Genomic DNA, 23,284 nt, shown 5'->3' with positions numbered 1-23,284 from the left:
ATTTGCATTTGGTCACAACTATATATTTCCCTTATCATTAAGAGGTTCGTTGAATTTTGGAGTAGGAATTGTATATGTTCCGTCCATTCTTGCAACAAAATGTTTAATCTCAAATGAAAGGGATCATCAGATTCTTTCAGCTTCATTAGGATATATATTTTTTTCTCATTTTAAAAAATAAATCTTTAGCCTTTAAACACGTCATTCTTTTTCATATATAGAAATCAATTCATTGTTTCTATCTTCTTTGTCTTCTAGTTTGCACAGACTAAATTGACATGAAATAGAGTGTTCGTATAATCAAGAAAATAACAATTAGCAAAAGAATATGTTCATACTAAGAGATTCTAATATTTTTGCCTATTTGACACTAAGACGTTCTATTGATAATAACAAGGTAATCCATAATTTCTTTTAGCGTATACTTTTTAAGTCGTATCAGTGAGTCTAATGCAATTATTATTAGATCTTTCATTATCCGATCCTTCAATAATGTAGCAACATATTTACTAATTGTCTTGCTTCTCTCTGAGAGAAATACTTCCACGTGCAGCAATTTGAAAGCTATAATAAATCTTTGCATTATAAACCCATAACTGTGTAAAAAGTGGAACATTTATTTATGTTTGCGATCGTTTCCTTTCTACTTCGATTTCTTGACCAATCAGTTATAAACTTCTTTCCTTCGTAATATATTATTTTTAGAGGCCGTTTTATTTCAGAATTTTACGAAAGGGTTATGTACCTCATCTCAAATTATTGTGTCTACTTTCTTAACCCACGAGCACTTGGAGTCATATATCACAAACTTATTCGTTTCTATTAAGTTTTTAAAATTATTTGTTTTCTTCTCATGCTTACGTGTCAATTATATAAGGCTGTCACTGGTGAACCATTTGTAAAGAACTCTATTTCAACTTATTTTTTTGCAATATGTAGTTATATTTTTTAATTAACCATTCTTTCGATTCAGTGAATATGTAGATTACAATTAATCATTCTGTTGATTTTGTGCAGTGCTCTTTCATATGATCTCGTTCAGTGTAATTGATTGGTATTTGTGTAAGCAATTGGACTTTCATGATGATCGAAAACATATCTACAGGTGTTCTCCATTAATATATTTAAAATTTGTGGCACTTTAAATGGACTCTATTACAATCAAACATACGTATTTGAAGAACCAGCATGTGTGTTTCTCACTTTTGAGTTAGGTCCAGCATTATTGGTTATAAAAGTAATGTATGTTTATATTCACCTTTCGATGGTGTAAAAATACGGTCCAGCATAATTTACTCAAAAAACGTACTAGAAAATAAAACCACTAATCTGCCAGTCTCTAACATTCAGAACAAATTTTCTTCTATTTTTAATTTGTGAAAGAAAGCAAGAGAAATGCATACAATATTTAATGAGCATGACATATAGTTAGGCTGCTATTTTCCTATCATGATTAATTTACGAGATATTCAATGTTTACTATATGCATTCATACCATCTGATAAGTTATATTTTACCATCATTTTAATTTCTTGAAATTATGTAATCTGGTTATTTTATCTTCATAATTTCAATATTAACGTACGAAATTCATTCATAAATATTAAGTGCATGTCCACAGAAATGCATAACCATCGTAAGGATTACTTATTTTCAGATACTTATCAAAGCTAGTATGTCATTAATTAATCAAACTTTATCATGCTAATGAAATACTAAATGCTATAAAACCATGGTATGCAATTTAAACGTACTTTAAACGCAAGCATACACCTTCGATCTCTGATCAAAGCTTCCTGAATTCCCGTATTTAAATTATTTCCAAAAGCTCACAGTACTTATCACGTTGAGCTTGCATAATACAGGTATAGCACTTGCTTGGTTGCTTTGCTCAGGTAGCTTTGGATGTAACATTTACTGGTTCGATTTGCTCAGGTAGTTTTATGTGTACCATTTGCTTGCACGCCTTGCTCGAGTAGTATAGGTGCAAGCATCTGCTGGTTCGCTTTGCTCGGTTAGTTTAGGTACAAGCATTTGCTGGTTCGCTTTGCTCGGGTAGTTTAGGTACAAGCATTTGCTGGTTCGCTTTGCTCGGGTAGTTTAGGTTCAACCATTTGCTGGTTCGCTTTGCTCGGGTAGTTTAGGTACAACCATTTCCTGGTTCGCTTTGCTCGAGTAGTTTAGGTTCAAGCATTTGTTGGTTCGCTTTGCTCGAGTAGTTTAGGTCCAAACATTTGCTGGTTCGCTTTGCTCGAGTAGTTTAGGTTCAAGCATTTGCTGGTTCACTTTACTCGGGTAGTTTAGGTTCAAGCATTTCCTGGTTCGCTTTGCTCGGGTAGTTTAGGTCCAAACATTTGCTGGTTCGCTTTGCTCGAGTACTTTAGGTCCAAGCATTTGCTGGTTCGCTTTGCTCGAGTACTTTAGGTCCAAGCATTTGCTGGTTCGCTTTGCTCGGGTAGTTTAGGTTCAAGTATTTGTTAGTTCACTTTACTCGGGTAGTTTAGGGCCAATCATTTGCTGGTTCGCTTTGCTCGGGTAGTTTAGGTCCAAACATTTGCTGGTTCGCCTTGCTCGGGTAGTTTTGGGTGTAACATTTGCTTGTTCGCTTAATGCAAAGAGTGGTTCGGTTTACTCAGGTAGTTGTTGGTGTAGTTAGTTCTCAGTAGCTGGGGTTCTAAGTTAGAAGCTAACCATACGAAGCATATAAATATCATCTAATCATCTCCTATAATTTAAAAGCATTGATACTGAGTGATGGCTACGGAATTCTTGTAAAAGATACTTTTTGAATGAATTAACATAATAATGTCATTGATAGCTGAGATATAGTTGGAAACGGCTTGTCAAAGTTATTTTCACGAATGAATTGGCGCAGTAATGGCATTTATGCCGAGAGATGACAGGGAGAGTCTTGTAAAAGATATTTTGATGAATGAATTAGTGCAATAATGAAATCGATATTTTGGTGAATGAATTTCCTTAGGCGCTGGATATATTTTGTAAATTGTTTTTAGGTGTAGTCTGTAAAAAATAATTTTGGTCGGGGTCATCTATATCCTATGACACGTTCATGTTAATCTCGTGAAATCTTTTATCATCTCTCTGAAAACTGTATAATTCACTACAAATAAACTTCGCGCCATTTTGTATGTTTCATAAAATTAATCAAATAATCCTTGAGTTTCCGACATTTATTTTTGTGCATAAGTATTGTTCCATCCTTACACCATTGGGCTACATTCCAACACCTTTGAAATGGTAATGTACATTTTTCTTTTATATTTAAATGTTGCATTATCACATGAGTGATTCGTGAAAAATAAATACTGCTATTCAATGTGGTCAATTCATTGGAAATCTCATATTCATGTCTAATGGACCCTAGTGCTAGGTTTTAATTTCATTCTCAGTAGTTAACTTGCCAAATATTAAATCAAATTCATTCGTCACTAGAGGTTTATTGATATGGGCCGTTTTGCGTAGAATTAAATTCCCCGTAAAGGCATTGACTGCCTAAGTTTGTTTGGTCATATTTTGTGGCGGGTATGGCCGCTGTCGCATGAAAACAGCTACTTGGAGCCGAAGGTGAGAGTTGTGAATCAGGAGAGGACCAATGTGGATGAACTACCCCTGTGAAAGCACATGTTTCAACCATCAGAGGTACTACCTGTCCCTGAGACCACAAACATCCCGAAGGAATAAATATCGTCCTTCAACAGCAGCGAGAGGCCTATATAGAATGGCAGAACGACATTGACTCAGTCTAGAAACGTGATCGCTTCAAACGCCTGAAGAGTAAAACCCAGAGAGAACTCCGCTATATTGAAAATAGCTTAAGGGACAGCAAAATAGATGAAGTTCAGCATTACGCAGACACTAGCAACTTAAAAGGGGTTTTCAGGTCCCTGAAAGATGTATATGGACCTGCAGTACCCCGCTAATCTCTTATGACGGGACCACTCTGCTCAAGGACAAAGAGAGTATCACCGAAAAGTGGAAGGAACACTTCTCCAACCTACTGAATACCCTCCACCGTAGACTCTGCAGCGTTACACGCAATTATCCCGAAGCCAACTATCTCAGACCTGGAATCGCCCCCTACCACAGACGAAGTCGAGCAAGCCATCAACATGATCAGCTCTGGCAAGGCACCAGGCGCGGATGGAATCCCTGCTGAACATTTTAAAGCATCTGACCCTATGGCCCATGAGGCATTGCACAGTATCCTGATCAGCATTTGAGAGGAGGAGTCATGAAAAAGGAGTTCAAAGATTATGTAAGGAGTTCTATCTAGTGGATACATAAAAATTGGTCACCCAAAGAAAAGAGTCAAAGACTCCACCAAGGACAGCATGAGATACTGCTCCATATCTCTGATATACCTCGAGTTCTGCGCCAAGGAGACATCTGGCTTTTGTGCAGCTGTTCGTAATGGGTGCAGAACCTTCGAGGATGTCAGCAGAACGAAAGTCACCGACGCCAGGGAACGCAGTCAGGCCTCAATATCAAGAATCAACCCAAGCCTCCAGTGTACAGAATACTCCAGTACATGCACATCTAGCATCGGACGCATCAGCCACACGAAGATCCATCAGCGAAGAGCAGCACATGATTGACTTCATCGAGCCCTGATGGTCAACCAACCGTACAGTATTTCATGGCGGGAAAACAGCTGATGAAGTCCTAAAATCTAAATAGTTTTTCCACTGAATCGACTAAATCTCTAAATGTGCAATGTTTCGTTCTTAAAAAACTAAAGAGATGAAAACAGCGAATCGTACAAAGACGAATTTATTATATGGGGCGGTGATATACCTAGAAAAAATAAAATAAATAATCCTCGGTTCAGAAAAAATCAGCATATATTAAACTATTTTGTTTTCTCTACAAATTACTTCCTTTGTCTCAAACATTCTTAATTCATTTTAAAATATCTATATAATAATTTCCTTTTGACTAAGAAGAGAATAGTACTGAATTGCTGTTTTGTCTTGTTAGCGGATGACGCAATTCCTAATTCTTGTATTGCCTTATACACAGGAAGGTTTGTTTTTACATTTAAATTAGATTACTTTAAAATAGTCTAAATATGACAAAACGTTTAATAATAATAATACTAATGTTAATAATAATAATAATAATAATAATAAAAGAAATATAGTGCATCCGAAACACTGAAAAAGTGACCGGACAATTCCTATTACGCATCCCCTCAAAACAACCTCAATTCATTCATCTAAACAATCCAGCGTATTGCAGCTTGCAGCAATAAAAGTCCATTTTCCATCTCACACCTGAATAAAAGATCCAAACAGAGGTAATAAAATACCATGCTATTATCTCCCAAATATCTGATCGGTATATTACATAATGTTACATAATTGATTTTATTGCTACTCTATTTCGGGCAGTGAATATTCGTTGTTTTCTCTCATAGATGTATGTGATAAAATGGAGCTGAACTTATGTTGGCATATTAATCAGATTTCTCATCGTTGCAATGAACATAATAAATGCATGTTTCCGGTGACAAAGATACAGGTACTCTCTTTTTGTTCATAGAAAGCCGATTTAAAAACAAATATAGCTCGTCGTTGTGCCATTTTGTTATATTTTCTTGATAGTTGTAAGACAAAGTGCAGTGTTTCCCTTTACCCTTATTTGTGCTTCAGAGACCCCCAGATTTTTCAGTTCACCCCCAGTTTTGATATCAAAGTTTGTTTTTTACTCAGTCTGACCCCCATTTTTGACACCAATGGGAATTGTGACCCCAATCTTGCACCCCTAGGGGATACACTGACACACGTGCATTCTTTCATGTAAATTGAATTTTCATTACGTATTTTTTATTAATAGGCATCAACATGATGTTCACAGAGCCTGGGGCCTAAATATAATCCCTTTTGTTCTGAAAACAAAAGACATTAATTCGAATGACAAATGGGAGTAGCGCATAGTTTAATCGAATTTCTTGCTATCTTGTCACAATTAGCATACGCATTTCGCCAGTCTCACGCTAGTTACAGATTAATAGGTATACGAAGGAGAAGCACTTAAGCAGATCGATACTTAGTCCGTCGACTTTATCCGGCCGTCCTGTTGTCGCGCTTTATCAGGATTATCAACCTAAGCGCAAAATTCCGGTACTAAAACGGTAGACGTTACATTTCTTGATGCCATGACGATGCAAGTGAAAGGAACTCAAAGGCCCTGAACTGAAACTGAACAGCTCTCTGTATGTCTCTCTGTCTGTCTGTCTCTCTCTCTGATACAAACACAAATGGCAGACGTATCGTATGACTGATACCCACACAAAAACTAATACAAGGGAAATAGTTACTTACCTATCAAACGGAGAATGGACTGGGTTATGACTCCAGCACACCCCTAAACGTAACATTTAATATTTTTCTCCCCATACGGAGAGACAGATTTGGAATAATTACACGCACAATTAGATTTCGGCAGTTCAGTTATCGTGACAATATTGTCATTCCATTTGTGTAAACTGTGCTCGACAGTGGTGAGTCGTGGGCATACTGTGACCCCTTCCCCAGCTTCGATGTTGACAATTTCTGTTACAGTACATTTTAACGACGTTCAATAGCGTGATGATAGATGTCAGTCATAGTAAAACTCGCTATATTCGAAGGGTGTAGCTTTAAGTGGAAAACCCTTTTGACGTTGCATACAATATTTCGACATTCTACTCCTACGTTTACCCACTTAGGAACATTTGATAGATACTTATTCGGAACAGGATACGGAGAAAAAACAGCAGTGTAATGAAAAATATGTTGATTACAAACATTGTAAAATGGCAGATATACAAATTTCAGACCGCACTTTTATATAAAACCTTTAAATAACAATATGACATGACTGGTAGACTGACTGCGGCACATTGATTATTGTGAGCTCGTTTAAAACGACACGACTGCTAGACTAACTGTGGCATTTTGATTAACGTGAGCTCGTTTAAAATAACATTACTGCTAGACTGACTGTGGCATTTTGATTACCGTGAACTCGTTTAAAATGACATGACTGCTAGACTGCCTGTGACACATTGATTACCGTGAGCAAGTTTAAAATAACACGACTGCTAGACTGACTGTGGCATTTTGATTACCGTGAGCTCGTTTAAAATGACATTACTGCTAGACTGACTGTGGCATTTTGATTACCGTGAGCTCATTTAAAATGACATGACTGCTAGACTGACTGTGGCATTTTGATTACCGTGAGCTTATTTAAAATTACATGACTGCTAGACTGACTGTGGCATTTTGATAACCGTGAGCTCATTTAAAATTACATGACTGCTAGACTGACTGTGGTACATTGCTTACCGTGAGCTCATTTAAAACATGTTTGACTTTGTAACAAGATTTACAATAGACGTCTTATAATTTAATTGACTACTAAACATATAAGTGGTACTCAGATTACCGCGAGCTCATATTAACGACACGTTTGACATTTGTGAATGGTTTTACCAATAATATCATGTAAATTAAATGAAGTAACTGAAATCACTCTCGCTATCAATCTGCGCCAATCAAAATGGGAGAGCGGGATAAAATAGTCGTAGGCGAATTATTGTTACATCAATTTAAACATTTCTTCTTTTTCTGCTCTGGTATATGGATATCAATTTAAATCTAAAACAGCGGTTAGATCAATACGTTAAATTACTGAAAACTATCGTAGATAGCTGTCCGTGAATATAAATCAATTTGAAAAACTTCCAAATGGCAGAAATGTTTCGTATCCAGCGCATCTACAAAACTAGGCCTACGCTTATGTCGCGAAAGGCGGTCCCCTAAGACAAATTTGCCTATAACTGTCGAACATACTCGACCGACAAGACAGCTTCTAATTCCCCCCCCCCATTCTTCCTGAACTTTCAGATGACAAAACATGTTATAGGTTCTTCAGTTATGAGTGGGTTCAGCCTTATTAGTGTAGCATTACAGAGCTTTTGTGAAGGATACATTTGACCAGAATTATTGGATGACCAGACGAGATATCGAAATTAAATTTTCGTTAGGGACCGACCAATTAATTTCCGCGATGTGGGTTGGTGGAGGATCTAATGGTGAATGAGAAGAGGGGGTTAATGGGTTTGGGATGTAACAAACCGGCTTTAAATAACACGAGGCAAATATTTATGCTCTGATTTAAAGTAGAAAAAGCATCAACATCCATTTAAAAGATTCAGTGACACTAAGACCAAAGTCACAATATGAAGAAAGCTGTTGACCAAATAAGATTTAACACTGAGTTTCCATGATAAAACATCAATCTTTTCCATTTAATGCCGAAAAAAACCTACCTGGAAACCAATCAGATATATATATATATTGCCAATACTGCAACCACTAAATTGAAACTGGTGTTTGTTTTAAGCAGGATTACCAAAGGTGCATGATGAATGGTGAAATTACTGGAGACGGAGAAAATGAACCCAGGTAGCCAACAGATAGTTGTCACTTCTTGTCTTCCGCAGTAAATGTTGAATTTCTTCCTGATATTCGAATTGATTGAATACGCCAAATAGAGCGAACAATTAAAACACTCTTTATACAACAACAAAAAACAATTTATTCTTTGTGGACATATACATTCACTAAATAAAAAAATATTTCCCCTAACCTGTCCTAATGGATATAATACACTGCAATGCATCTTGTCACAAATATCAAACATGTCATTGAAAATGCTCACAGTAATCGAAGTATCACGGCCAGCCTAGCAGTCATTTGATGGATTTTACAAACTAGTTAATTCCATTTAGTGTGTCATATACCACAATTTCGAAATAATACAGTTGATCCTACCATCCAGGAGACTACATATATGGCGAAAACACGACCAGCGAATTGTACCTTTTTGAAAATATAGTCTAGAAATAAGAAACCAATAACATCAACATTTAAAATGTACTAAACCACTTGTTTTGATGTACTACCATTTTGTATCCTATTACTTTCAGTTAATAATTGAAAATTCGTGGTAATGATCACAATCCCTTACTTTTTCATTCGTGGAATAATCTCTAATTAAAGACATTCATGGAATAATCTGTAATTAAAGACATTCATGGAATAATCTCTAATTAAAGACATTCGTGGAATAATCTCTAATTAAAGACATTCATGGAATAATCTCTAATTAAAGACATTCGTGGAATAATCTCTAATTAAAGACATTCATGGAATAATCTCTAATTAAAGACATTCATGGAATAACCTCTAATTAAAGACATTCATGGAATAACCTCTAATTAAAGACATTCGTGGAATAATCTCTAATTAAAGACAACTACTTTAATTGCCAGAGACCGTGGAGTTATTGTTGTTCAAAATTGCTATGCTTTCGTGGTTTCATTTTATATGCATGATTAAGCAAAGAGTGAAAATTGAAAATTATGATAATTATAGTATGGGTGACTTGTTTTTGATGAGAAAAATCCTCTCAAATAGGTGAATATTAACAAAATCTACCCTAGCGTACCATTCACTTCTTAAGAAAAAAATATACTTTATTTTTTCCAGTACTTATTTCTTTTCAGGCATTCAGCGACCATCAGACTTTGAACTTTGTATTATTCCTCCGCAAGTAGTGTCTGGTTCCGACACTTTTAAAATATTTATAAAAATTCTGGCCCACAAAGTAGATTATCAGTGTAAAATCGTGTAAATTATCTCAGTCAATTCTCTGAAAGAGCGATAGATAGCAAGTGTTCATGCCCTATACTAATTCACAATTATTATTTAGAATTTAAATATGGTACTCAGGGTTTCCTCACATATGACAATCGACATATGTTTAGACATGTTGAAAACAGGTTAGTGTAGCAACATGTATTCTTAAACTAAAGGCTTCAAAGGTACATGTGCGACTTTGCTTTGACTGGCTGAGCGTAAATACGACGATATAGAACCAATATTGATAAAACCTGGTTGCTTGTTTCTGCAAAACATTCTTAAAACTTCATAACCAAACAAAACGTCATGGATTGTGTTAGAATATGGCCATCTTACCAATTTAACCATTTAATAGATTGTTTTGAAACTTAAACAAACCTTTACCAAGAAGTAATCGGTTACATGAGCTGATTTTGCTTTGTCAAAGACAGGAAGTACGATACAAACAAGATGGGGTTCGGCACGTCTTTTTCCTCTTAGTGTCTTAGTACGATACAAAAGTTGCCTGTTTGTGATGAAAGAAAAAGGAGCTTCAGGAAAGTACGTTGCAGAGATCAGTCAGAATACATTTTGGCTTGACGTGGTCTTGATGGCAGAGACCAGGGTTTGGACGAATTACTTTGAGACGGACTCGTTAAAAGAATGTGAACCCCAAAGAAACCAGTTCGAATTCTAAAAAGTGAAAAGTGAACCAAATGGAAAATCAGTCTCAAATGGAGACCCAAATAGGAATGAACAAACAAAAACGAAACAGACCTAGATGGAATTTAACTAATTCGAGCGGGTTCTAAATTGAAATCTTGTTCACCAACATGGCCACAGCATTGACATGATCCAATGCCAAAGGATAAGTAAAAATACTATGGCTTCGGGGTAGGCATTTTTGTAAAGATAATCTAAATTTTAGACCCCTCCACCGCCACTATCCGCACCGTCTTTATACATTCATGAAAAAGTAGTGAAGTACCGATGCAGGAATGAAAAACATACTTTGCATGACTCGTTTAGAGTACAAAAAGTACAATAAAATAAGTTTCACATATTGAGGGTTAATAAAATGATACTTTTGGTCTGATCATAGATAATAACTCATTTCCACTAAAACGAGGGGTATTTGAAAAGTTTGGAATACTTTGTTATAACATTTGTTTTCTTTGAACCTGTCAATAAACATACTACCAAAATGTCCAACAGCTGCACGTTCAACACGCAGTTCGCATGTAGTTGTATGAATGAAACATAACATAGGTGAACGAAAGCGGCGTAGAATATTGATGAATAATTTAGTCATGAAGTAAGAAGACACTTTACACTTCTTAGGGCACTCTGTCACTGATATCAAAGCTGACATGGATAAAGTCTGAATATGTAATTCGCTTCATTATCCTTCGAGGTGGCCTCGTGGTTTTAATGATTTTCGTGAATCTATGGAAGAGTTTTGTCTGCTATTGGTAATGAGGAAGTGGCAGAAATCAAGTGATGAAGATGCTCAATACACAGTGGAAGATATTTATTTTTCACGAGTAATAATTGTTCAGCTCGTTTTAATATATTGAAGAATCATTTGAAGCTAAGAAAGGTTTTGTAACAAGGGTCACGCATTTGTTGACTTCAGATAAAAAATCTTGGGTTGAAATCATCAAACAGCTACACGCTAAATATAAAAGGTGACCAGAGAAATGAGAATGAGATTTTTGAACTAGATATAACATAGATTTTGTAAGATCCTGACTCAAGAGGAATTACTAAATCTGGCGAAAACGAGCAGAGACGGCGTTGCTCTGGATGCAGTCTAATTGCCAAGAGATTTATGTATGCATTATGTTTCAGTGCATGACGGCCAGTTCTAGTACCACTCAACATTTTGTATACCTCAGTAGCATTACCAAATGTTGTAGAACGCTATCGTTCCCTCCCTCCACACACCGATACCAGATATCCTCCATACCAAAGCACTGGCGCATACATCCGCCATCATGATAGACTTCTGAAGGAGGATAGCGTCCAAATATTTCCGTCATCATCCGCACAGCTCTGACTTAGAACCATGTAAATCTGAATTGAGTACCGTTATCAAAGATTCTATGTTTTACAAGCGATATGGAAAAAAAGCCATTTTGTTGGAAGTTTAGTTTTCCACTGGATAAGCAGTATACCAAAATGTGAATGTCACCCACTAACTGGGTAATAAGTCTGCGAAAGTGTGTATAGAAACACGGGGAGTACTTTGTGGTGATACATTGAAGTATTGTGCACTAAAAATGACCTTTGTTGTTCAGTGCACAAATATTCAGAACGTTTTAAATATGTATGCATTCGATCAAGGAGCCACCGGGCGGCAGAGTGGTCTAAAGACATACAGTTTACTCATCAATGCCATCTAGCCTCTGTCCAATGTGTTTTCAAGTGTTATGCTGAGCCAATTTGTACATGTTAGAACGTTTTCCAGTAGCTTTCCGTACGTCGGTGGTCCTTCGTGGGGTTTCCTTTTTACTTCCTCCACCAGAAATCCTGCCCACCTTGTATAGTCTATTATGTGCTGAAAACGGCATTAAACTCAGAAAAGCACAAACTACATCAAGTTAACACTTATGTAAGTGAAACTTGCAGAGAGTATCTAGCAGTGATAAGATGTCAGTATATTCCAATAGTTTGTTCACAAGCCAGTGCAATCTTAGCAGGATTATGGTATGTTTTTTCTTTTTAATTCAGTGGATAACTTTGCACCGTTGTATTCATTTTTATATTAATGTTTTAGTTGAGGCCTTAATAATTTTGTATTTTATTTTATTTCCATGTTTAGGAATTCTCTGGGGTTTTGAAGCTCTCGATGAACCAAGCTTTGACATTTGTGTTATTTATCGTGATTTTGATAGTCTGTCAAGCAGATTGATAATAAAGAATAACTCAGAATCACTCATTTGTACGACAGCTTTGAGGAGTGTTCTTGGGAATAGTTGAGTGCTGTTGTTAGAAATGTGTCCATAATATGTGAAGCTTGACCAGTTGGCACGGTGCATATTGATCGAATACAACATACTAAAATATTGCCTGCGGTTACAGCAGCTTAGGATTAAAGACTTTAGACCAATATTTGACTTTTTAATCCATTTTATAAATTATTTTTTATATCCTCTGAGCGATTTAGGTATATTTGTGTGGTATAAAATACACAAATGCACTAGTTATCATGAGATATTGCCAGCTCAGGAGTGTGGATGATTTTGTATTAAACTGAAACACATCCAAAACACAGCAGTCACATTCGTACCTCACACTGTCCCTTAGCTACATTTTTTGTGAGATAATGCATGAGATGAAAATTAGGGGGCATTGTTTCAGTGAATCCCTTTTGAGTGAATGAGAGAAATGAATGAATAAATGTTTGAAAGAAATAACAAATGTTAAATAGTAAATCAACTTGCAAATATTTAGACATAATCTAAGCATAATGATTCTAACATACTTACTCTACAACGTTGTGATCATGGTGTTAAGTGTACTTGAAAACGCCTTTAAACAAAAGGAGGAAAATAAGATTGTATTTTTTCACTCACAATGAACGGATGAATGAAAGAATGCATGAACAATAAATGAATGCATGAAACAAAGACAATTCGGAGAATTGTCTCACGAACGAGAATAAAGGCGAGGATAAACACATGAAAATTACAAGAATGTGTAATTATAATCTCAGATATAAACTTTAATTTAAAATTTAACTGATATATTCATAAACTGATCCTTTGGTACGGATATGACTATTTTAACCCTACTGAAACTAGCGGAAAAGGCATCGACATAATAGTCAAGTGGAAAGGTAGGAGAGATAAACAGTCTAGTGGAAAGGGCATAGAGACAGTCTAGTGGAAAAGAGCATAGAGACAGTCTAGTGGAAGCGGCATAGAGACAAATAATCTAGTGGAAAGGGCATAGAGATAAAAGATTAAGTGGAAAAAACGTAGTTACAAACAATTTACTGGAAAGGGTATATAGATAAACAATTTTTCTATACTTATATATATTAAGAACATTCATGGATATTATACGATTAATTTATCTATATTTGAAAAATATTCATTAAGGTCTTCAGATGTATGCCTGTCATCATAAATGATAATATCTGATGCATAGATAATGCCAGTCACTCGTACGATCACTATTGGAAGTACTCATTTCTCTCTTGGTGGGGAGTAGCCTTGTTTCAGCATGTAGTCCGCTTGTAACATTGAGTCCTGACTAGGACAACACTACGATCATTTTGTCTTCGATCAGTTATGGTTTGAAAAGAAAATCTAACACAATATTGTGTATTGGCAATGTATATGATAATATGCGTATTTGCTACATGAAAACTCGGTTGTAAATGAAGAAACTGTTTTAAGCCACTTTATTGCATTTATGTCATGTTTTATTCTTTTAAGAGCACATTATTCTCCACTGCATTCAATTTCTTTTCATATGTTTGATAAAGAAGTTCGTCTCTTCTTTTTTGGTACATGTAGCTGAATATCAATAACTGATGATTATCTAATATAAAACAAGAACAGAACAGAGCAATAAAGAGGTGAATATAGTGTCCATTTACAATATTGTGGCGAATTGAAGAAAAAAAAATTAAGCTTGAGGGTAGTGGTTCAAAGACAGCTAGCAGCAGATTTATTCGAAGATGAACATAGCTGTATTTCAAAACTCGTTCTGGAAGAAATGTCCGATATAGTTTTAATGTCATCATACAATTTTCTAAGGCTAACATGGCTAGAATAAATGTACCAGAAATGCTTGTAATAATCTCATTCAATCGTTTCTGGTCACGTTTTCATATCTGGCAAACATTTGTTTGACTATTTCAACACAGGTCTAGTTTTTTATCTGCCCTCAACAAATGTGTGACCCATCTTGTACAAACTTTTCTGAGCTTCAGAAATTCATCAGTATAAGATAAGCAGCGAACTAATTAATCACCATGTTAAAATAAATATCTTCCACTGGGTATCGAGCATCTTCGTCAATGGTTCGATTCACGACAGCCCCTTCCGTTGACCGATCGTGTATAACTGCTCGCCAAAACCGGGCTCTTTTTTTTCAAGGCTTCGCGACCACGAAACAACCTCAGAATCGTAGGATATGACAGCGAATTACATCCGCAAACGTTATGCAAGCTGGTCTTGCTATTAGTCTGATAATACCCTAAGAACGCCCTGATTTTACAGTATGAACTTTGCTTAGTTGCAGAATTGCTCACACTCACAATCAGTTGCTATGCTATGTAGCAGGCATATATCTGCACGTGTCCTACGTGCAATCACTGTATAGAGCGTTGATTTCTCTAAAGAACAGTGGTTTATTTAGCGACTTGAACAAAAAAAAAAAAATGACAAAAAATATTCAGAACGTTTGAAATAACTCTGGTAAACTTTCATAGTCATGCTACTACTATATAGTGCTGTGGATCACAAGTTTATCATAACATCGGCAGAAGTGTTTTTATCTTTCTTTCCAAAGATGACGATAATGTGTGCATACATATAACTTTATATTCCTTTTCGCCATCGACTTTGACCCGCTTTAATCAATTACAACTAAAGCTTCAGAAGTAAAAGTCCCCAAAGTTGGCTCTTGTTGCAATTTTGTTTTCAAACTTATATATGCCGTGTTTTGACTGTTGTTCTGATTAATTCAAAAGGAGTCCTTTTATGCATTTTGTAAAAAAAAGTTTAGAACCTGTTGATTGTTAGTTTTGCTACGTATAAAAACATTTATACACCAATAAACCACAGAGCATATCATAATTTGATGAAATACATTTGTTTAAAATTTATCTTGGGATAGACATTATTCATTAGGATCATGAGCTCACCTTATTAATGTTGTCTTTAAAGACATTGATCTATACGAAGCGGTTGATTCGTATGCAATAGCCATGTACTTACAGACGCACGAACAATATGATGGTAGAGTATTTACATGAAACAAGGATTTTACCTGACCAAAATTGTCATGTTCCTTTATTGGACAGGAATTAGTATCATCTTATATACACGCGTTGATGTTCCCGTTGTCATATACTAAAGGAGAGGAAAAAGAACACTATATCTGCATTCTCGAACAACTAACTAATTCGATATTTCTAGATTCAGTCCTAACTGGCAAGCATTAAAAACACAAGACATATTTCCCAGATTAGGCAGAATTGTAAAGAATTGGAAACAAACCCGTTTAGGTCAAATTGGCAATCGTTGCATGCATTAACAATATTTCCTGATTTAGGCCAGTTTAGGAAATACAACTTCCTAAACAAAACATTGCTTTACAGTATATTACTAATTTCAAAGAATTCAATTTATTGCTTTTTGAGAGGCTATCATTCTTGTTTTCTATTTTTAGTAACGACTGCCATGTTTCATAAAGATTGAAATAAGTTCTGCACAGTTTAGTACATTTTAATGCCAGATGTTCTCTGTCAAGATTGATTGAAGTTTTAAATCGCCCCGGTGGCCTAAATGGTTGGAGTATCCACCTCGGATGAGAGACGTTGTGGGTTCGAACCCCAACTGAATCATACCAAGGACTCATCAGAATTATTTTAGCTACAGCCTCTCTGGGCGCTCAGCATTGAAAGGTTTAGCATAAGGACTGGTCAGACTGGTGTCAGGATGATGTGTCAGGGTTGAACATGATGCTACATGTCTTCAGTATGATGACATCATTAGAAACTGACACCCTTCAGACATCGTAGTTATGTGACTAACATTGTTCAAGCTTCGTAAATGTTGTTTTAAAAATGACGTTTAAAGAAGAATTTCTTCAAATTATTTTATAACATTAATTTTAATACTGCTTTTTTCATTAGTTAAAAAGACCATATGTGATGGTGGGTGCATATTATTTTGTACCATAGTAATAGTTTATGATGCCAGACTTTTCTCAGTTCAACTTGGTTAGATTATGATATGGGTCTTTTTAAAATAGGAATTTATATAAACGATTTCCATTTTAAGAAATTTAATCTGTAGAGATTATAGAGGCTTTGACATTTTATTCTCGTTGTTATATTTGGTCAAAATTTGTCCAGCTTAGTTTGGAAAGACGTCGTTTTATTGTCGTTGATTAGTAATGGCCGCTGATTGTACGCCAGATCGTCATCATTTGTACTGAACTCAAATTCATTCAAGTCAAACAACTGTCAAATTTAATTGACACTTGCTGAGTTGAATTTAAAAGAAGTATTTAAGTGTGTCATACTTGTATTAACGGCGACCATGGTTGATACCCGGATGTTCTATTTAAATTTTGCATTAATTACTTAATCCGTAAAAGGTCACAAATATTAAATTTCGACGATGACGGAGACATGGCGATTACCATTCTCTCGTTTCGCCATACGACCACATTATTTCAACTTAGCAGATTAAATTCTCCGCAACCGACTTTGTAAGTGCAGTCGCTCTCCTAAAGCTGTTATCAAAGCAATTCATTTTGTTTTCTTTAACAATAATCCTCCAATGCCTAAAAGTGTGTCGTCTGCGTTGTATGGACAATTTGTTCGATTAAATTTGATGCAAGCGTTAATGGTTGGCAACTGTATTACTTTCAGCATGAGAGCATTCGAGATACGAGCGGAAGAATTTGATGGAAAATAAACACCCCAAGGTAATTCTGAGGCAGATGTATTAAAATAACGTGTTCCACGTTGCTTGATTACAGTGTATGTGTGCGCAATATAAATATTGTTTAAATCGCAATGTGCTAGGTATAATGCATTTTTGGATAGATGACAGCCGTAGTTAGAGATATTAAAAGGTACCAATGCTAATGTTTCATGTATAATTAAAGTTTTATTTAGCCATAGTTTAAAAAGCAAGACAATGCTAAGATTTAATCGAACTATTAGTTTCCATCACAAGAAACAATTTTGTGAACTGAAAATTTGCAAGTACGTGTGCTGTGAGCGATAGGTTGTTTCAGTTTGTTAATATATATATATATATATATATATATATATATATATATATATATATATATATATATATATATATATATATTCGTGTGTAGCAGACACACTCGCATGACGACCTAGTAATTAATTCTCATGCATCGACATAGTCATTCCGATTCCTATGAAAGATATCAAGGCATATAGAATTAATTATAGAGAATTATAAATATGCACCAGACAGAACGGAAAGTTCTATCCCTGGATTCTATACAAGAAAGATTGATAATGATAATTACTTAACGTACGGTCCTGTGCTATAGGTAACTAGATTCAACGTAGGAACATAACACAAATTACAATGGGTGTTGTTCTTGAATGGGTGTTGTTATTAATTACAGTGAGAGCAATCACTGATTACACTGAGAGTAATTATTGACAGAGTAAAATTATTTATTACAATGAACATTTTAATTGTCTAGAATTTGTGTGAGTCATAATTCTTATCTTGGCATTTTATTGTTTTATCTAGCACATTGGTCTGCTGTTTTCTATAGAAATCGCTGTTAAGGTAAGAGAAGTAACATCCACGAATATAAACTTTAAAGCGCTAGATTTATCAAGGATGATGACTCGATTTGTCACCAAGACAAGCACGTGACTTACAATTGTTTTTCTCATATACTGGAATGTGTTAGGTATGTTAAAGCACTCTTTGGAATGTCTGTTAAGTATCAAGATATAGCTTTGTAGCTTGAAACGTTTTGTTCTCGAAGGAGATGTAATATACCACTAAGTGGACTTTTTCTGCAACTGCCTGACTATCCAGCAAAACGTTAGCCGAATCTGTCAAAAACGTCAGGCCCAATCTGTCAACGACAGTTTTGATCCAGACTACAACCGGTCACGGGGGACTGTGTAAAATGTGTCTTACATTTATTGATATAGACATGAGACTCTACGAGGGCAACAGTGGAAAGATAACATATACCATTGACAGACTGGTGAAATGAGAAAGATAACATACACCATTGACAGATGGGTGAAATGAGAAACATAACATGCACCATTGACAGATGGGTGAAATGAGAAACATAACATACACCATTGACAGATGGGTGAAATGAGAAAGATAACATACACCATTGACAGATGGGTGAAATGAGTCGACTGAAATGTAATTAAGGAATTACAAGAAGCAAATAAAACACTAATGCATCTTTGAATAATAACGTGAAAAAAGATAAAAACAACTACAACTACAACGCCTTTTCATGGTGAATAATTTATATACACTAAAATCGTGATTAAAGGAAAGGGTGCATGAATATGCTCTTCACTTGTTTCATCAATTGTACTATTATGCTTTTTGAAAATATACTTTCACCGTTTGATTAACATACTGTGTTTGTCATGCATATGTCTTACTCGTCCCAACTCAGCTTTTCATTTACTACTTCATTCCTTCCCGATATACACACGCATCACCCATAATGCAACAAAACTGTATGTTTGAAAATTCCAACTGATAAGAGCGCCCGTTAACATAAGTGTTGGCACTGTGTCAATATTTTGTTGGTATATGACATCACCCTCTTCCCTATTTCTTTCTTTACCATAATGAAAAATATCCATTACTTAGTTTTGATGGGGAAAAGATCCTTAGGCAAAGAAAGTAATATATTATGATGGACTGTTTCTTAACATTGTGACGATTTCCATTTCCGGTCGGACTGTTTCTTAACATTGTGACGATTTTCCATTTCCGGTCAGACTGTTTCTTAACATTGTGACGATTTTCCATTTCCGGTCGGGTAGAAACATTTATATTCTGCTCTCACAGAGAATAATCGCTTTTAGAGTGAATGAACATGAATTTGCAACCTATGATTTGGATGCAATCAAATGCATAATTTAAGCGCTCCGAAATTAAGGAATTTGAAGAAATTCTTGTTATCGTTATTATTAATATGTTCATGCACGTAGTTTAACCAGTGCAAATCCACCACAGACGTTTTCTGGACTAGTGTCACAGTACAAAATTCTTCCACAGGACATACATCATTCGTTAAGTCTTATGTGACCCAACAGTCTGACCATCATCAGTAAATACACCGTTCTTTATGTCTTTACTGCACCAGTGTTCTCACAGTCCATAGGAGGAACATTGCTACCTAAGTCTTCAGTGCACCAGTTGCCTCACATACCCTATGCCATTAATCGTCCCTTATGTTCTAAGTTAAACAGGACCGAATGCACGGCCAGTCCAGGGCTCGAACCTGGGACACCCCTGTTTCTGGACGGGCGCTCTACCACTTGAGCTGTTTGAAATGACGTTCCCAGTCCTACGCGTCACACTTTCTCCGTTCCTTTCTGAGACACATCCCTGTGTCCCAGTGTCCAACGTCTACTTAACTGCAACCTCGCGAGTCGTTTGAGGTGCATATTAAAATCTTGCTCGTAGGAACAAAAAAAAAAATGCACTTCCAGACAGGGGCTCAAACCCTGGACCTTCCTAATTCTAGACGGGCTCTCTACCACTTGAGCTAACGGAATCAATGCGCTCCGTCCTACCAGTCATGTGTGCCATATTAGTCTTACAGATCCAAAGTTTGTGATATGCTTCAAATCGGAAGAGTTAAACAGATATTATGTTCGTTACCGCTTTAATGATTAATTATGACATAAAGTTAGCGTATTATGCTATTCAAGACTCTTTTGAGAGGTTTGCATTTTACCAAAGGTAGAATTACACTTTAGCCACATATATCTAGAAATGCGACGATCTATTTAATCAACGACATTTCCACCTCGGAATTATGTATTGGACTTTACTGGATAGCAACAACATAAATCATTGTAAAAATTCTGATTGGATGCTGATCATTCTGTATATTAAATTATCTTGTTTCTACATATTTTCTAATTCCATGCAATGTATGAATGGATTAACAGAATCCTGTATATTTATATGTGTAGGATTGGAAAATTCCACTAGTAGGTTAGACTTATGTTGGGTCAGACACGACACTTAGCGGAGTGTTTAGTTTAAGCTTTTGATACAGATAGTGAACTGATTCTATCATGCTCTAAAACACATTTGTTTCTTCATATTTCTGAACGGAAACCAAAGGTATAAGCCAATATGATGTATTGATGTTACTTTCAAACACCAAAGCAGCCATTAAAATGTTTCTTCCTTTAAGATTCTAAAAATGCAATGTAAACTTTAAGTGACGTTAAAACACATTATAGCTTTCAACTGGAGAGGTTGTACGTATATATAGATCAATGAGTGAAAATATGCCAGTCTATGGGACACTTACATCAACCACTGCTTGCTTTGATACGTAACTATGTTGCTATTAATTATTATCTTGATTACAATGAAACAGTGTTCAAGTGATGACGGAAAATGGCGAGTGATTGCTTCTTTGTGTGCACTATTATCGCAGAATACAGACAAATAGTGTACAAGTCAGTACCAATGTCAAGTGTAATGCTGAATAAAGATATCATGCACCGGTGTTTTACACTGGTAAGTACGATCATATAGGAATGTAAGGTTGAATAGTCTGGATGTAAGGATTTGCAAAATTGTGAAAAAAGCCTTAGCTTTTTAGGTGTCTGAAAATACAGATCTGTATCGTCCCTTACTTCATTACTTTATCATAGTAGTTTGAAGGTAGGATGAATATCAAGTTACAATGACCTTATGTCGTGGTTACACGTGTAGAAACCTTATGTCGTTGTTACACGTGTAGAAACCTTATGTCGTGGTTACACGTGTAGAAACCTTATGTCGTGGTTACACGTGTAGAAACCTTATGTCGTGGTTACAAGGCCGAATAAAAGGAGAAAATACCTTAGACTATAACGGCCGAATACAACAATACAGGAACGTACCTTAAACTCTAGAGAAAGCTCCGAATAAAAGGAGAAACTACCTTATACTTTAAGGGACGAATAAAAGGAGAAATGCTGTAGACTCTATGGGCCGAATAAAAGGAGAAAATACCTTATACTCTAACGGACGACTAAAACGGAGACATGCTGTAGACTAATCGCCAAATAAAAGGAGAAAATACCCATTATTCAAAGAGCTAAATAAAAGGAGAAAATACCCATTATTCAAAGAGCTAAATAAAAGGAGAAAATACCCATTATTCAAAGAGATAAATAAAAGGAGAAATTGCACTAATTACTACCATTTAATAAATTAATTTTTGTGTGCAAAACTTAGGTAAAACTGTTTTAATTTATGAAAGTGGAATTAATCGTGGTGTTATTAACTATTAACACATGATGTAACGAAATAACTTTCAAGGGACACCTTTCCGTTCTTCTCATACTAAATGCAAGTCAATCATTGCGTTTCCAAAAATTGTGAAGTAAACGCTCTTAAATAATTTGTTTTAAATGAACAAGAAGGTAGAATCAAAACATACTCGAATGCCATTTTCTTGCATAGAAAGCGCAGATTCAGAATACAAATAGTTTGCGTACGTAACTGTATTTTCTCTTTTTTCATTAAACATATTGATTACAGCTTTCTAATAAAATAATTCAACTGAACAAATTTAACAGAACCAAATTTTATGAAACCTTATCTGTAGGTACTATATCTTATGTTTGTAATGAACTGTATTACATTACCTAAAATTGTTTTGTATTGAAGATCTGTTTTCAAAGACAATCATTACAGACTAAAAAATATAACATTCTACCTCATAGAATCGTCAGACCGATATCTTTATCATATGTACATCATAGACATAATGAATGTATCGCATCTACTAATTTTGTTCTTTACAATGAATAAACAAGTAAACATTAAAATGTAATAAATATTTAAATGTAAGAAATTAATCCCTGCAAATTTAGATAAATCATTCTTACCTTTCTCAACGTTTCAAGCAATCGTTCGACAAGACCAAATGAAAACTGAAGGATTTGTGAAAATCCCAGCGATCAGAAATACTGGGTTACCTCCTACGCTATTGAAAGTTTCCGTTTATCGATTATGAGCACGATGTGGTCGGAATGCGACGCTCGGGAGGGTCTGTGGTTAGAGGCTTTTCTAGCTGTCATTTATTTTAAATACAAGAACATGGCCAATGATCATTCTTGTTACATCAGAAACCAATCGACGTAAAGGGTAGGCGGTACTTTGTCAGCTACATCCATCACAACCTGATATTACCTTGTTCACGTCACTCCCACTGTTTAATCTCGTTTTATAAATTTGTATTAACTCTATGTATCACTTTGCATACAACGCAACGATAATATTGATACAAAAAGTGGACACATAAAGATTTATGCCACGAATGCAGTGACTTACATTTTGGTTTACTGCTGCATACGGAAATGAGAATGGATTTTTTTAAAACAAAAACGTAAATTGTTGTCTAAAACGCAATTCATTGCCAAGTCAATCACATAATTTGGTTTTCTTGGCACAGAGTGTTCAAAATAGAAATCGCGTAGAGGCAATACCATCTACCTACTTTCAGTCATATTTGCAAATAATGTGAATAACGTCATTTTAAAAACACGTTCAGTACTTACCACGTGAACACATTATTTATAACTGAGTAAACTTTGTATAAGCAATGCGCACCATTTTTCTTTT

At 35.5% G+C, this 23,284-nt stretch overlaps 1 protein-coding gene across 1 annotated transcript in view; it reads right to left on the bottom strand.

Annotated features, from left to right (window-relative positions):
• The window catches only part of LOC149791942 (uncharacterized), a 37,200-nt gene extending 14,502 nt beyond the window's left edge, over positions 1 to 22,698 (bottom strand). The window contains exon 1 of the mRNA XM_089969295.1: positions 22,549 to 22,698. The gene's annotated coding sequence lies outside the window, so the exon portion shown is untranslated. The remainder of the gene's footprint in view (positions 1 to 22,548) is intronic.
• Positions 22,699 to 23,284: the final 586 nt, after the last annotated feature.

This window comes from Sinohyriopsis cumingii, chromosome 9 (assembly GCF_028554795.1).
Source record: "Sinohyriopsis cumingii isolate HCF-2022 chromosome 9, ASM2855479v2, whole genome shotgun sequence".
NCBI classification, from domain to species: domain Eukaryota; kingdom Metazoa; phylum Mollusca; class Bivalvia; order Unionida; family Unionidae; genus Sinohyriopsis; species Sinohyriopsis cumingii.
This window is presented reverse-complemented; position numbering and strand designations above follow the sequence as displayed.